At 38.9% G+C, this 15,069-nt stretch overlaps 2 protein-coding genes across 3 annotated transcripts in view; one reads left to right on the top strand and one right to left on the bottom strand.

The window, feature by feature from the left end:
- Window positions 1–15,069, bottom strand: part of LOC145938776 (uncharacterized) — a 103,395-nt gene that overhangs the window by 18,642 nt on the left and 69,684 nt on the right. The gene's annotated exons all lie outside the window — the stretch shown is intronic.
- LOC145938774 (uncharacterized) overlaps window positions 1–15,069 on the top strand; it is a 297,324-nt gene that overhangs the window by 221,035 nt on the left and 61,220 nt on the right. The window lies entirely within an intron of this gene.

Below are 15,069 nucleotides of genomic sequence, written 5' to 3'. Positions count from 1 at the left end.
AATATGTTTTAAATAATATGTTATAATATCTTAAACTCGATTAATATTTTTGACAGTTATCAGCTGATTTAAATGCCGCGGAATAAAATACCGCTACGCGCGCGCTTGTATTGTTCTAGTAATATTAAATTTTATAAAATTATTTTTTAATTAAAATTTTGTTTTGTAATAATTTTTAATCTGCGTATTAAAAAGGATTTGAAGAGATTTAAGAGAGAGAGAGTTGTTTTTGAATCTTGGCATTTTTTTCTAACGTCCTTATAAAGAGCTTTCTCGGCATGACGGCTCGTATCTCAATGATAGACGGTGCTGCAATTCCACGCGGGATACAAGTCGACGGGTTAACGTTAATCTAATTAATCTTTACGAGTGTAATTAGCGTCCAACCATCTTGGTTGTGGAACCATGCGAAACTTATGTCGGGCAGGTAACTGACGGTTCCTTTATCTTCATGAGTAGCAAGTACACGAGTATCCCATCGCAAAGCAATTTGGCGACTGCCAGCGATCGCACTACCTTATTCGTTCTCCCCGTATTTCCTGCCGTCCTGAGCGCATTAGCGGTCGCGATTTTGACTGCTTCATGACCGAGAGTACGAAAATAAGTCTTTCTTTCACTGCGATATGCTTATGTGACTCGTTAGCCTCGTATCATTTGTCTTTCTTTTAATTAAAAAAATTATTAGACTTGAAAAAAGAAAGATAAAGGAATTTAAGATAAAGGAAAAAATTATTAGAATTGAAAAAAGAAAGGTGAAAAGAAATATTATATTGTCATATATTATTTTAATTTATGAATTATGATTTCTCTGATTATAATTAATATTTTATTTAAGCAGAACGAGATGATTATGTTGTGATAGATTAATTTTTTTATATCTTTTTATAATTAAATTTATCTTAAATGTAATTAATAATTATAATTTCGAATCATCTATAGAAAAAAATAAAGTTTGCTGAAAAATTGATTTGTACTATATATACATTTATGGAAATTATGCAGCAAAGAGTTAAAATCAAATGTTGTAACATATGACAGATATAATGCATTAAATAATTTTAACCCATTAATGTTCAGTCAAGCGAAATTATCGGAAATTGATAGTCCTGTCACAACCATTGGAAAGATAATTTCCTGGGACAAAACGACTTGATGTCACCGCGGGATTTCTTGGTTTTATGTGATCTTCGATCATTTAGTGAGAAAAGATGACGATAAACTCTCACCACGCGGCGTTAATGCATACGTCCTTGATTTTTAAATGCATTCTCAGTATATTTCTTTCTTTTTCTTAGTAAACAAACGCTTTCTCGAAAATGCATCTACTCTTGGCATATTAATGAGCAGAATTATACAAATCCAAGGGAGGAGTTTGTCCCCGTTGAATTACACTTAATATCGTTTAATATATACAAATTTGGAATATTACAAATGTTAATTAATCAACTATTTGCATAAATTTATAAAAAAAATTGTGATATAAAAATTACACATTAAGATTATAAAAAAATTCATCAGAAGTCATATTCTATCATTATACATTATTTGCTTCCGCTATCGAATGAGATCAAAAGAATTTCGGAAAAAACGATCCTTCGAAGTTCCAATCGCCCCAACGAGGGAAACTACATCGATTTGATTATATCGCTACGCCATTGTTCGCGCGTGGAAATAAACGAGCGGCAAATCAGGAGCGAAAAGAGGAACAGGAATCGGTATCGGTATTCGCGCCTGTGCATCGGGCGAGCGGTTTTCTCACGGTGTCCTGCACGGTCGTCGCCGACGAGGACGAGGACGTGGAGGATGTTTGCGATACTGGGACGGGAACGTCCGAGGCCGAACGTGGAGGGTGATTTCACCGAGATGGATTGGACGCCTTTCTCGCTCGCGAGGGTTGACTGATTTGTGTGCGCAAGGTCCCGTCGCCTTGACTTTACTTAAACGGGAATAAACGACACCGCAAACGTACCTCTTCCTTCTCTCTTCCGTCCTTTTGCCGCGGGCGCTAAAGAAGCTGAAGACAGAGGGAGATAGAGAAGAGCGCCCGGCGAGATAGCGCAGGCAGGTGTAAAAAGGCGTCGTCGTGCTCGTTGATTGCGGAATAATCGGGTCGGTATGGGAATCGATACGAATGACGATGGTAGATCCACGGCAATGGGAAATCCCGTAGTTAGTATATAGAGAACAAAAAGAAAGATTGAATTTTACGGTACATCTCTGATCTGAGAGAGATCGCGATTCGAAAGCCGAGTGAGATACAGCGTATACGAATGCGAAATGAAAGGAAGAGAAGTGCGTTTATATATGGAAGCTTGATAATTTTCTGTAGTAGGATACTTAGAATATGTGAGAGTTAGATTGCAATGAGGTGTCTCTTGATATTTCGTATGTATTTTGTATGAAAAAAATCAACTTGTATGCAGTGAAAAATTTTTATAGACGATAGTATAACATCAAAATTAAATTTTTTAATACTTCTTTTAAGGTATTTAATTGAAATATTGAAGACAAGAAAAACGCTTAGTGGTCATAATTATTACGTGAATAATGTATAAAGAAATTCCTGTTAGAAATGATAGAATTCTAGTCGTTACACGAAGCAAATTGCAACAATTAACAGTTAAATAGTGAACTCAGTTTTCTTTAATTATCGTACGAAGGTGTTTGTTCGGTTAGCTTTGTTTGCTGACTTTATCGTTACGACGCATACCTCTGTCCGTTTCTTTGCGAATGCCACGCTTCAGAATTAATGACTCAACCCACGCAAGCCGAGGAACAATTATTATAAACGTAAAAGGAAACCGTCCTGCGCAGGTGCCATATGACTCATCCCGAAGGGATGTTCTTTTCCGATTAAGACTCATTGTATTCAATAATTATCACGTGAAACCTTACAGTTATTCTATTCCATTGTAAATTATAGCTGTATATTCTACGTGCGAGAAAAATATTTTTACTTAATTTTATTAAGTAAATTCTCACGCTCATAATCTCGAATGTCTTATTTAAGTATTTTTAGTTTCAAAGGCCTTTTTAATATTCTTAAATTAAATCTCATTCACGAATAAAGAAGGATTTTTTCGCGTGTAATAAAAAAAATTTTGTTTTCAGTATCTTTATATCTAGTTCAAATCTCGTCGATACATATACTTAATTATTATGTGCTTAATGATTACGCGGTTAATTATATAATACCATTTAACGAATAAAATTGACGATTTAATTCGGATCTTCCCTGACTGTGAACGGCAATTTCAACATCCGGACCCTTCGCTCTTCCGTTCTCGTAGGACACGCGAACCACGGGCGGATTTAAAAAATGGCGAAACGTGGACGCCCGGTTTCAACCGGGCTGATCGTTCCTCGGCCGATTTTTTTCGGATAGCTAAATGGAAGAACGGTGTTGGCCGACTGGCGCGGCTTGGTTTAAGCCTTGCGTGTGTGTATGTACGTGGCCAAGCAATGTGGTCGGTGCAACATCGCTGCAACGACAAAGGAACGAGGGCTTCCGCCGTGGCTCTTATCGTTCTTACGTATTCCAGCCGATCCGTTAGATCTCTTTCACGGATATACTGCCCCTTTGACCTTTGGCTTCCCCGTCCGGCTTTTCCCATCCTCTTTTGCTCGTTTTGCCTTCTCGTTCTTTTCCTCTCCTCGCAATCGAGACTGAATACCTTCTCAGATTTGTCCCACCCACGAGACACCCACTTCGCGATGTGATTTTTAAGCCCCCCGGCCGATGGCCAGTTATTGTTCGTTGTTCGTTAGAAAGCGATATGTGTAAATAATGTACGAGTCAAAATTTTCTCTGTCAACTTGAAAGTGCGTTTGACAGATCAATGACATAACAAAACTTTCTAGCAATATGTGGAAAATCGGAATAGATAAATCATTTACGTCACATAAATCAGTCTTTTTAATGTCATATATTTTTATTATTGCACAAAATTCACTTTATATTTGTTTTCATTAAAAATTAATTCGACAGAAATCAATCTTCGAAAATACGTATTAAAATCTCATAATGTGAAATCAGATTAATCTCTGTTCATATTCTCCTATTAAATGTTAAATTACTTATCTAACAATTGAAAACTAAAATTTATAATAAATATCTTCTCTTTCATTGAAAGCATTACAATGCAAAATGTCATGCGTTACAATATATTGTGACAGTTAAAATGCGTTCAAGTGATAAAAGAGGATATCCGCGAGCGCCATCAAATTGGCCATTTGTGTGTTAAACGGTAGCGCGGCAAATGGGAAAATACACACAGGGAGAACCGCCAGAACCGCGGGGGCTACTACGTACGTGCTTCCATCCATCAGCGCGATTATCTTGGAAAGCGAGGCGACCGTGTCGGTGGCTCGCGCGGAAAACTCGTTCCTAATTGCGGCCGTCGCGGCTAATAGCTCGCGATCGGCGCGCGATTCTCGCGCGAAGGCGGTCTTCGACAATGGGCAATAAGTAACGCATACACGGTCGTTCGATCGCATCTCTCTCGCCGCACCTACCTCTCACAGCGCTAACGAGACCATTCCCAACGCGCCGGCATTTTTCTGTCGTAGCCGGGGTTGTCCTCTGTGTATTGTCATCGCGAAATTCACGTCGCATTCGCGCTCTACATCATCATCATCGCGTCGGTGAGGCAATGCTTTTTTTGCCTGCTTTCCTTAGGTGATGTCATCTTTTTAACGCGAGCATACACACACGATCGGTATCGCGCCTGAGAAAATGAGATAACTGTCTAGAGAAGAGACAAAAAAGAGTGCGAAAAAAAGATATGATGATTGCTCGTTGACAAGAATGGTGACAATGATTAATGATTCTTTCTTCCCGTTATGACTTTAAAATGTACGATGACATAAATGCTTGAATTTTTTTATATTTATATGAGAGATACTTAAATATTTTTGTATTAACCGTGTGTGTGATGAAGTAAATTATGTATTTTATTCGATAGATTCTCTATCAAGTTTCTCGCGTAAAATTAAAATAAATTTAGATTTTTGAAACATTTAAATTAGTAAAAGTTTAAAGAATTACACAAATAAAAAAAAATGTATTAATAGATGCGTGATAAATTTTCCAAATTAAACCTACTAGAAGAGTAAAAGATTTAATCATATTAAAAAATACTTTTATTAAATACTTTTCAAGATTTTTAAGAATATATTCATATTATAATGCTCTATATGACTAGAGAGAAATCGTATAAAACATAATTTTAAACAAAGAAACAAGACGCCTACGACACGGTGCTACGGAGAGAAGTCCTTCACAAGGGAGAAGAAAATGCATGTGATGCGATGATGAATCATAGGCTTCGCGTATAGAAGAGGGATTTGAAAATCGTAATTTAATATAGCCATTAATTGCGACGCTCTCTACGTTATGCTTCACCGCGCAGATGCCGTATCATTTTCCCAGTCGATTCGTCGTCGTCTACTGCTGCAGCAGCAATAATGCGCCTTTCTAGCCAACCGTAGCACCGATACGGATCTTAAGGAGACCGTAATTATGGAAACAGCTGTCTGACATACACGTCACAATCCGATTGTAAGCGCCTGATTCTACCCTCTCAATTTCCCACCCCGCACACATTCTATCTCCCTCGCGTATTCTCCGTCTCTTTTCATCTCTTTCCTCCTCCCTCTTCTCGCATCGCTTGTATCTTCGACCGACATATCATTATCCCGTTGTTTTCTTTCTTACTCTTGCCCTCTCCTATCCCCGACTTACTTATGATTAACGGCGTTGATGCACCTGCATCGCGCTGCGTCTACTGAATTCAATCCCCGCGGCGAATTATTTTTAGTTCGCGAGATCTGTTGCGCACCAGGCCTCGTATACTTGTGCGAGGAACAATGAAATTGGTCTGCGTTTTGCGTAGCGATGCAAAATTATATGCTGAGCGACAGCAAAAAAAATAGTTCAATTCGATGTCTCCTTCCCAATTCAGTCATTCGCTTCTTACTCGAAGATTTCTCGTTCCATTTGTCATTAATTACACACATATATGTGTTAATATCTGATTTTAAAACATCTTGGGACGTGCTTAATTATTATTTGTAGAGAAAAGGGTTGAGAGATGGTTCATTTCGCGTAATTAAATCTCCCCATCCCCCTTCTCGCGCATGTGCGCGCAAGTATGTACATGCATACACATCAAGGATGCGCTTCTGGAATTTAAATGGAAATAACGGAATCTTAGGATTCTTCGTTAACAAGATTTTGCCATTGCACTTAGCCCCGGCTAAATCGCGGATGTACGGGGACGCCGCGCGTATAAGCATGCATGTAATGAAGATGTTTTCCGGCGACCGTATACTCTTTCCCTCCACCCCGTCCTAAGATTGTACGGAATATTAATGGCGTCGGAGTTAACGAACTGTGTAATCGACATTCCGAGCAATATCCGCGCTCGTAAAATGTTAATATTCCGCGACCCGGTGACCAATGTTACCGAAGATGAGCGCGAGGTTGGTCCAGCGGAGTCTGCTTTGCGTACTTTGCGCTGAACGTCAAGAGTTTACAATAATATATCTTTTCACGTCATGTATTTAAATTACGAAAGTAGTACAGCGCAAAAGCATATCATTAATCTCGACAACGTAATTGTATATTCGCATGCTCTTAGCGTCGTTTTTATTTCGGGATATCCTTCTTCGGTAACATGAGAAGGGTTATTAATATTGAGGAGAGTTAATGATTGCGTTAATATTTAACTATACCCCTCGGCTTCATTATCGATTATAATTTTTTGAGAACCTATGATAAATATCTTCCTTAAGCTGAAAAAACATAATGACATGTGCGTTGAGTTTTAATTTACAGCTAATTTATTTTCACGCTCGATGATGATGAGTAAAGTGAGAATATCTCACTCACGCAGATATATATTTCTGCAATACATTTTTTTTATCACGCACGATACCTTGCGCAATTAAAAAAATTCGATATGTGTTCGAACGATCAGATTCCGACGCGAGTAAAGTCCTCGGGGTAAACTTACGGTCTCGATGATCTTTGTACATACGTGATCCTCGCAGGTATCGTTTACAAACCCGGAAAGGGATATCTTTACTTTCGTTCATTATTTTTTTCTCTCTTTACGCATTAATACATCCTCGTTCTAGGAGATTCTACGTGAATCTAGGCAATTAATCGACCAGGGATAGACTCGTGATTTCTCATAATTTCTCGCGTTGTCGCATTATTCCGAAATTCGTGCAAAATTCTCTTAATTAATCAAAGTCAAACGTTAATTAAATGCCAAACGCGCGCATAACAAGAACAGTCGTCTAATTATTCAACTGTAATTGTTACTTCCTCGTTTTCCTCCCTTGTAACGAGACTCTCGCGGTCTCTCTCCAGAGTTTGAACGAGCAAGACGAACCCGTGAAATCCCACACGATGTTTTGCATGCGGCCTATCTCCATCAACGCGGTGTTTTGAGTTTCGTGCTGGCGGCAGTGCTGGCACGCGCGACGTATAGTGCCCGGGGTGTATAAATATACGATCTTGCATGCGCGCGAGCGATCTCCTTCATTATACCAGCGAACCCGGCACAAGTCGCCCTGCTTTACGTTTCAAAACTTGCGTGGATACATCCAATCGAGTGTTTAACAAGCGTTAAACCCTCCCATGGTGGCTGTTATCGCGGGCCGTTAAACCGCGTTTTCACTTATTATTCCAATTGCGCGTACACGGTTGCTCACGAGAGCTTTTAACTGAAGAGCACTGTAGATATAGCATGTGTGAAGCAATTATTGAAGTGTTTTTTTTTTTTACGATAAATCGTTTTAACAAATTATTATTACACGCGTCGTTTGTCTTTTCTGAAATAAGTTGACAAAGTGCGATTTTATTCAATAATCAATTCTTTTTGCTCTTCGTGAAAACGAATCTCTAATTGCTGGAACTTTAAAATAATGATTAGAAAGAGAGGCATTTTTTTATATAATAGAAATCAATCCAAGCCTGTCATTATTTTATGCATATTATTTAGTTACTATTTTTTTGTTCTATATATAATAAAAATAATGAATACAAAATATAAAGCAAAATGCATCGTGTCATAAAAAAAAAAGCTACTGTGATCAAGCCGCTCGTGAATGTTCGTAAACTGATTAAACAGTCTGTAATTGCAACAAATAACATATGCGATGCGCTTGGATGACTACGTTGACCGCAAACAAGAAGGCTAAGAAGCTAGTCGCGTGATTCTGAATTGCACGGGGGAAACTGATATGCAACGTTTGGAGATGTTGGTCGAGTGTAAATGGGTACCGTCCTTATATCCGCCAATCGTCTCTATCTTTCTCTCTTTTTCTCTTTCATCTCGCAAATTATTCTAGATCGTATATTAAGATTATTACGCGATGCACGATAATTTCGATGAACTTATAAATCAAGCAATTCCGACTCGTCTTAGATTATAGGCCACCGAATCATCGGCTTCGCGTTGCCGCCAATCATCTCGGAAATGTATGATCCTATGCCCGGTAATAGCGCATTTTTTTTCTACGCTGCGCGTGGATAAATGCACGCGACGCGGGCGTACATTACTTTGCGAGTGCGAGAGAGAAAAGAGAAAGAGAGAGAGAATTACCCACTCGAGGCACAAACAGACTGATGATGATTGGACAATTTCATACGCGGTGGCTGGTATGGTACCGTCTCTCGACGGTAATCACTCTATTTATCATTTGTCGCGTTTCTCGCGCCTTATTTAACGGCGGCGATAGCCTGTCCGGAGAATGTGGATCCTGGCGAAATATTGCCGCGCTGTTGGCTCGATAGATCAGCTGGCAGTCCTTCCTCCCATCCTTCCCGCCCGCATCATTCCCGCTGAATACTTCTCTCGAATAATTCGCGCGGATATTCGCGCTCCTATCAATCGCGCGGAGAAGTTTATGCGCGCAATATACCACGTATAACTGCAGGAAGGAATGTCTTGCGGACGGAATGCGAGGCGTCGGTATGTTTACGATCGATCTTCGCGCGGCGATCTCCGCAAATTCGGGAATCAATGCGAGATAAACGAGAATGCGTTTAAACGCCGCTAATTGGCCCGCTAATTGTAAGAGAAATCAGTTACGTCGGGCGAGATTAGCGTAAGGTTTATTTCGTGTTCCGGAGTAGCTGATAATAAAATCAGAAGCCCAAGAACGTTTCGAGAATTTAAAAAAAGTTAAGCATTAAACAAGAATGAATAAAAAATATCTTGGAACGAAAGTCAAGTTGGCGTGATTCGATTTTTAAAAAAAGTTCTAAAAATTGGATTACTTTTAAATAATTATTTCGCAATTTATCATAAAATTTATTGTTTACTCGACCCATTTCATTGTCAAGAACTCGCGTCCTCGTTCGCACGGCTGTAGATTTTTCCAAGGTTCAAAAGGGGTTTTACTTCGTGGAAACGTTACGAGGGACGAGCCCAAAGGGCATTCTAGCGGTCAGCAGCTACACCCCTCAATAATCATAAAGTACACGAACGCGCGCGCGAGAGTGCTAGTATGCAACTACATGAGGTTTATGTAAAAATCCCGCCGCGGGTATGTTTAGCCATTCATAATCAGTTGCGCGGTATTCATTATCAGACGATTACACCGGCGGGATTAAAACTTCTTACGATCCTTCTCTCCTCTCCTCTCTTCGGCGTAATGTGAGTTTCTTGCTACGCGTTAAGGTTCCTATCCCCTTCAGTTTCAAGGCATCGCGCCGGTTCAACCCTTCGACCTCCACTGCTTCCCTCTCGCCCTCGTCGGGTTCTCTCTGCTAAAGAAGTGCTTGCGCGAGATTCACAAATCGGGCCCCGTTGTCGGCTAATATTCTTAAGCGAATTCTGCATTCATCGATCTCAAATTTCCTGCCGCGAATATATTGACCGTACGTTAATTAAATTATCGACGTGCAAGTACGGAAGATATTTGGTAAACATTATATTATATAAAGCAGACAGGAGATATATCGTTACTTGTAATATATCAAGGCAAAATGTAAAGGAAATCAAGGCAAGTCATTTATTTACACGTCTGAACATTCTCTATATGTTTTAATTATTGCTTTTTCTATTTTTTTTTATAAATTATAAAGAAAATACAATTTTGATGATTGCATTTTCGCGTGAATCTTCCTCTTACCGCATCTTCGAAAACTTGCAACTAGTTTTGTAATGCAATAGAAAAATCTTTTGCTTTACATATACTTAAAGACTTGACGCCTCGATAGATGATGTATTACATTACAAATATAATTATAATTTAACGAGCGGTTTCCCTTCGTATTGAATCGTCCACGGATCTCGATATCGGCGAGATGGCAAACGATAATTTGTCAGTGTCATTGCATTTTATTTACGACGTGCCATTAATGAAAGAAAAAAGCGTACAACGAATGATGAATATCGACGCCGATCTCGATCTCGAATCGGAGGAGGAAAGTACGGACTGTTTATGGATAAAGAGAGAGGAAGAGAATTCGTTTCCCTCCTATAGGTACACTTCGAGAGTGATCATGCGGATCTGACACGACGAACTTTTCACTCGATCGAGCGTTTTTTCGACGTTTCCCTCGTTCCGCGGCTAACCCGATGACCGGCTGCAGCTTTCTTTCATGCCATTATGCGCGACGATGCTTTCGCTGAACTAAATTGCAACCATGTCAACAACCCAGTTAAGACTGGGTTAAGATTGCATCGATATTAATTGGCCTTCGTTTTAGTTGATTAATAATTAATTCTTCTGTTTCTAGTGCCAATTTTAAATAGCAACTCGATTTAAAAAGATTCTCAAATTAATTTAGAGTTTTTTTTTAAACGACTTGAATATATCTTCTCTCAAAATTAAGATAATAAGTCTTTAAATGATACGATTATCAATAATTTATTATTGAATTAAAAATTTATTATTCGGCTCCAACTTGAAAATTCTTCAATTTTTACTATTATATAATATTTATCAATATTTTACTATTAAAATACTAGATACTTTTTTTATAATTTTGTGCTCCGAGATATTTCTGATTAAAAAATAACAAATAATAAGATTCTCTACGGTAATCTCTCATTGTCTCAGTCTCTCATTGTCAGACATTTTCCTTTAAAAAAAAAAAAAGAAATTAAGGAATAATATTCGTTGTTCTCACATTGATTTGTATCGTGAGATCTAGGCTCTATACAAGACTCATCGGTGTGCCCACGTGTTTTCGCTCGTGAGAGCACTTTAAATCTCGCGTTCCGCCGGTGCGGATGCGCGAAAGAAACGCGGCGGCGACGGCGGCTCTTTATCAAGAAAGGCGAGCACAAATTTACAAGCTCGACGCGCTGTTCGACGAGAGATAGCCGAGGGCACCGGCAACGTGGTGGTAAGATCGAGAAGGGCGCAAGACGGTAGCTTAGTCCAAGAAAAGGTCTTACAACGCGAAGTAAGAAACATAGAACGGCGGCGGTACCGCTATCAGATCGATTCTTCTCTCTCCCTTTCCCTCCCCACATCACAGCCGATCTCGCAGACAACCCTTGCTCGCTCTTTGCCTCCGGCTTTACGTTTGCCTGCCTCAGTAGCCGGCGCAGCCGGGCGCTTGTTATCAGTGACGCTACATCTTATTTTACGCGCGCTTCACCGCGCACGACATTTCTATGCGGCAGCTATGACATCGGTACAGCGGAAGGGAACCGAGGGCACCCCGTGACTGGACGCAAATTGACCGCGCCGCAACCCCATATGGATGTACTCGTAGGAGAGGCCGCCTGTGGGAATCTCACAGGCGGCGCGAGTCTAACGATCGATCGCAGAAGAGGATCTACCGCGAGAGTACGTTTCCGACGTGTCGCGCCCGTGTAGTACATACATACGTATGTATATCGCGTGTATGAAAAATGCTCTCCGCGAGCGAAGGAATCGATGTTGGTGTCGTTGCACCTGTTTAAGTCTCGCGTTACTGCTTCGCGCTCATTAGCGCTGGAACCTATGCACGCGTGGGATCCGACCATTCTTGATATTCATAGCGATCTTTCTCGAAGATATTCTCGAGTAGAAAAGAAACAACGTTAGAAAATTTTTTTTTCAATATGCATTAGTTTTTTTTATTAGAATTTATTACAGTAATTAAAAATAGAAAATATTAAGATTGCAATAATTATTGTAAAACATACTGATTGTTATATATAATAATTAAATTCCGCGGTTAAATAAAAATAATAATATCTGAAAATATTTCTCTGAAATACATGTTGAGATACATCTTGTCAGATTCAATCGTATATTGAGATTTATAATGTTAAACGATAATAATAAAAATATTGCAGCGTTTTTACTCGTCGCGTTTCTCGAAAAAGTAAAAAAAAAAATCTGTCGAGTCTGGCTGCTTTTTCATTATCGGTTTGTTAGCGGTCGCTTGTGAATTAATAACAGATAAAGATGTGACTAAGAGTAGCAGCCTCGTTGACAGCCATTACTCGCATCATTTACCACGGATTGCACGCCGCTGGTTGGACCAGAATGAATCGCCGACATTATCGATTATCTCCGAGCAATCGATTAACTAGATTACCGCTCTGTCGTCGACTTGCCATTTCGTTTTATCGCTAAATGGAATCTCGCACGTAGTGTGTAGATCACGCGTCCGCGCGTTGACTTTTACCTTTTATCTTTCGAAATTGCTGACTTTTGAAAAATGAGAGATGAAGTGTGAGATAACATGTTTTGCATATATGAAAGATATAATCTCTGAAAATTGAAAATGTTATTATAAATAAATGACTCGAGCGAGACACGCGGCTTGTTAAAGATATTAATTATAAATTGAATACGTGATATACTTAAAATAATTTTAATAAACTCGTAAAGATAAAGAACTTTTAAATTGACATTAATTCATTATTATTCTGAGAAGAGAATATATATTAAATTTGTTTTATTCGATGTTTGTAATATAAAATCAATAATCAATTGTTTCTAACTATATTATTTTTAGAACCGTACAAATATTTATATATTTATAAATTAATTGTTTTTAAGTCAATATTCATTGTCTTAGCTTTTTTAAAACTCTGTTATAATATACAGTTTTTTCAACTAATTTGGAAAAAATATGCATTTGTGCTATATTTTTGGAAAACTGTATCTTCAATGTGTGTAAAACTTGTTATTAATTTATAAAGAATAATTTTTTTAAGAATTAATTTATAAAGGATATATTTTTAGCTCTTATGACAACTATTGTTTTCGTCATAGCTTTCGCATAATCTGTTAAGGCAAATTTTTCTCTTTTCTGACTTGTACGCTATTTGCGACGCTCGTAAATGAGATAGTAATTTTTACGATATTATATCGCGTATTAACCGACTATCTCGATCACCGGTGGATATTATTAAATGCGCCCGACAGGTTGCTCTTTATAAAGTGACGCTCGGATTTCGTTATCACGCGGAGAGAACGTAATTTAAATAACAAAGTAATTGCATCATATTTTCGCATACTGCCCGAAATTTAATGCATCGAATCGCAAAGTTTATACGTTTTTACATATACACGATACTGCAATGTATAAACTCTTTATGAAAAATTCTTGCGATTCCCCTTCGATAAATTATCAGTTTCTCTTTCGTGCGACTTCTCGCGGATTCTCTTTCGGTTCTGATCGTTATCATTTTGACCATCGTTTGCCTTGCTGCAAGTGAAAATTTTTTTTAAGTAATAATTGCGCAGTACCTAAAAAAATGCCCGGGATTTATGGACATTCGGTAACAGCTCCGCCAGAAACGTATCCACATTAAAATTAGCGAACGTAATGCCAATCCGATCACGATTCAGCGTCAAGTTTTCTGAGTCTGGTTTTCTGAACACTTCGGGGGCAATTTACTTATAATACGAGCAAATTTATCGCGCAAGCGACCGCCCGAGAAATTTGAGCGTTCTTATTCCGGAAGCGATTACGTGATAAAATAAAATTTGTTTGTGGCAAAGTAATACCTCCGAAATTTGCGGCTGATCTCGCTGAAAGTGCACAAAATTCCATCCCAATCGCAAATTACAAATGATTTCGGTAGTTATGCCCATTTATCGCATTCAAATAGTCACTTAGGAAATGTCCGCATATATTATCCTATACTTCTACTTTTGTAATATATATAACACTTTTTTATATAATTGATTTTTTCTGACTGAATTCTCTGACAAGATGAGAAATGAGCTTTTAATCGTCTAATTACTTCAAAATTTTAAATTAAATAATTTGCGTTATTAGATAAACGCGAAGAAAGAGAAAATATTTTGTTATATATGTCTGTTGTATTTTGTTACATTAAACACGTGTTTCCTAATTTATAAAGAAGACAAAAAATGTATCTTTATAAAAAATATGTATATGTATAATTCACACATATTTTTCCGATTTGCAATTAGTATTTCATAAGAAGTATTTCATCATAAAACAAAGGTGTGGTTTATCAGTCGCATTCGCGGATAACGTGTCGACGCGTAGAATGATAATTCATCGTCGCGACGTCGATGATTTATTCGCGGCTCGTTGTTGTTCGATCGCCGCATCATCGCGACTTCGCAACAACAGCGCGTCGAGGCATCGGAAAGTTTTATCGCGACGATTGATGGTTAACATTTCAGACGGATTAGGATTAGAAGGGAGACGTCCGCGTCTGTTCGGGCGTACAGTTCGCTCATTATTTAACGCCAACGGTGGCGAGGGGCAATTAATAATGACGATGCCGCGCTGCCGCCGCCGCGTCGTCGCCTCCGCCCCCCATCACCCCCTGATTTACGGAGTATCTCGTGTGCATTCCTAGCAACGCTTGGCCTAATAATCGTCGAGTGATTAACGGATCCTCGGTCTCGCCTGATGGCACCGAGAAACACCGAGATTCGAGAGAATCGCAGGCGCGTTTGCGAGACAAAATTTATAACGCTGCGCATTCCTGCGGGTGTAACACGGTGGAAACCTCGCGAGGAATTCGTCCCTTCCTCACTCTCTCTCTTTCTCTTACATTCGTTCGAAAAGTATAAGTCGAATCTCTTATATTCGATGCTTCGCGAGAAAGCGTGCCT

The sequence above is a fragment of the Prenolepis imparis genome, unplaced genomic scaffold (assembly GCF_030444845.1).
Source record: "Prenolepis imparis isolate NDT839.2.m4 unplaced genomic scaffold, iyPreImpa1.0 SCAF_7, whole genome shotgun sequence".
Lineage (NCBI taxonomy): Eukaryota > Metazoa > Arthropoda > Insecta > Hymenoptera > Formicidae > Prenolepis > Prenolepis imparis.
This window is presented reverse-complemented; position numbering and strand designations above follow the sequence as displayed.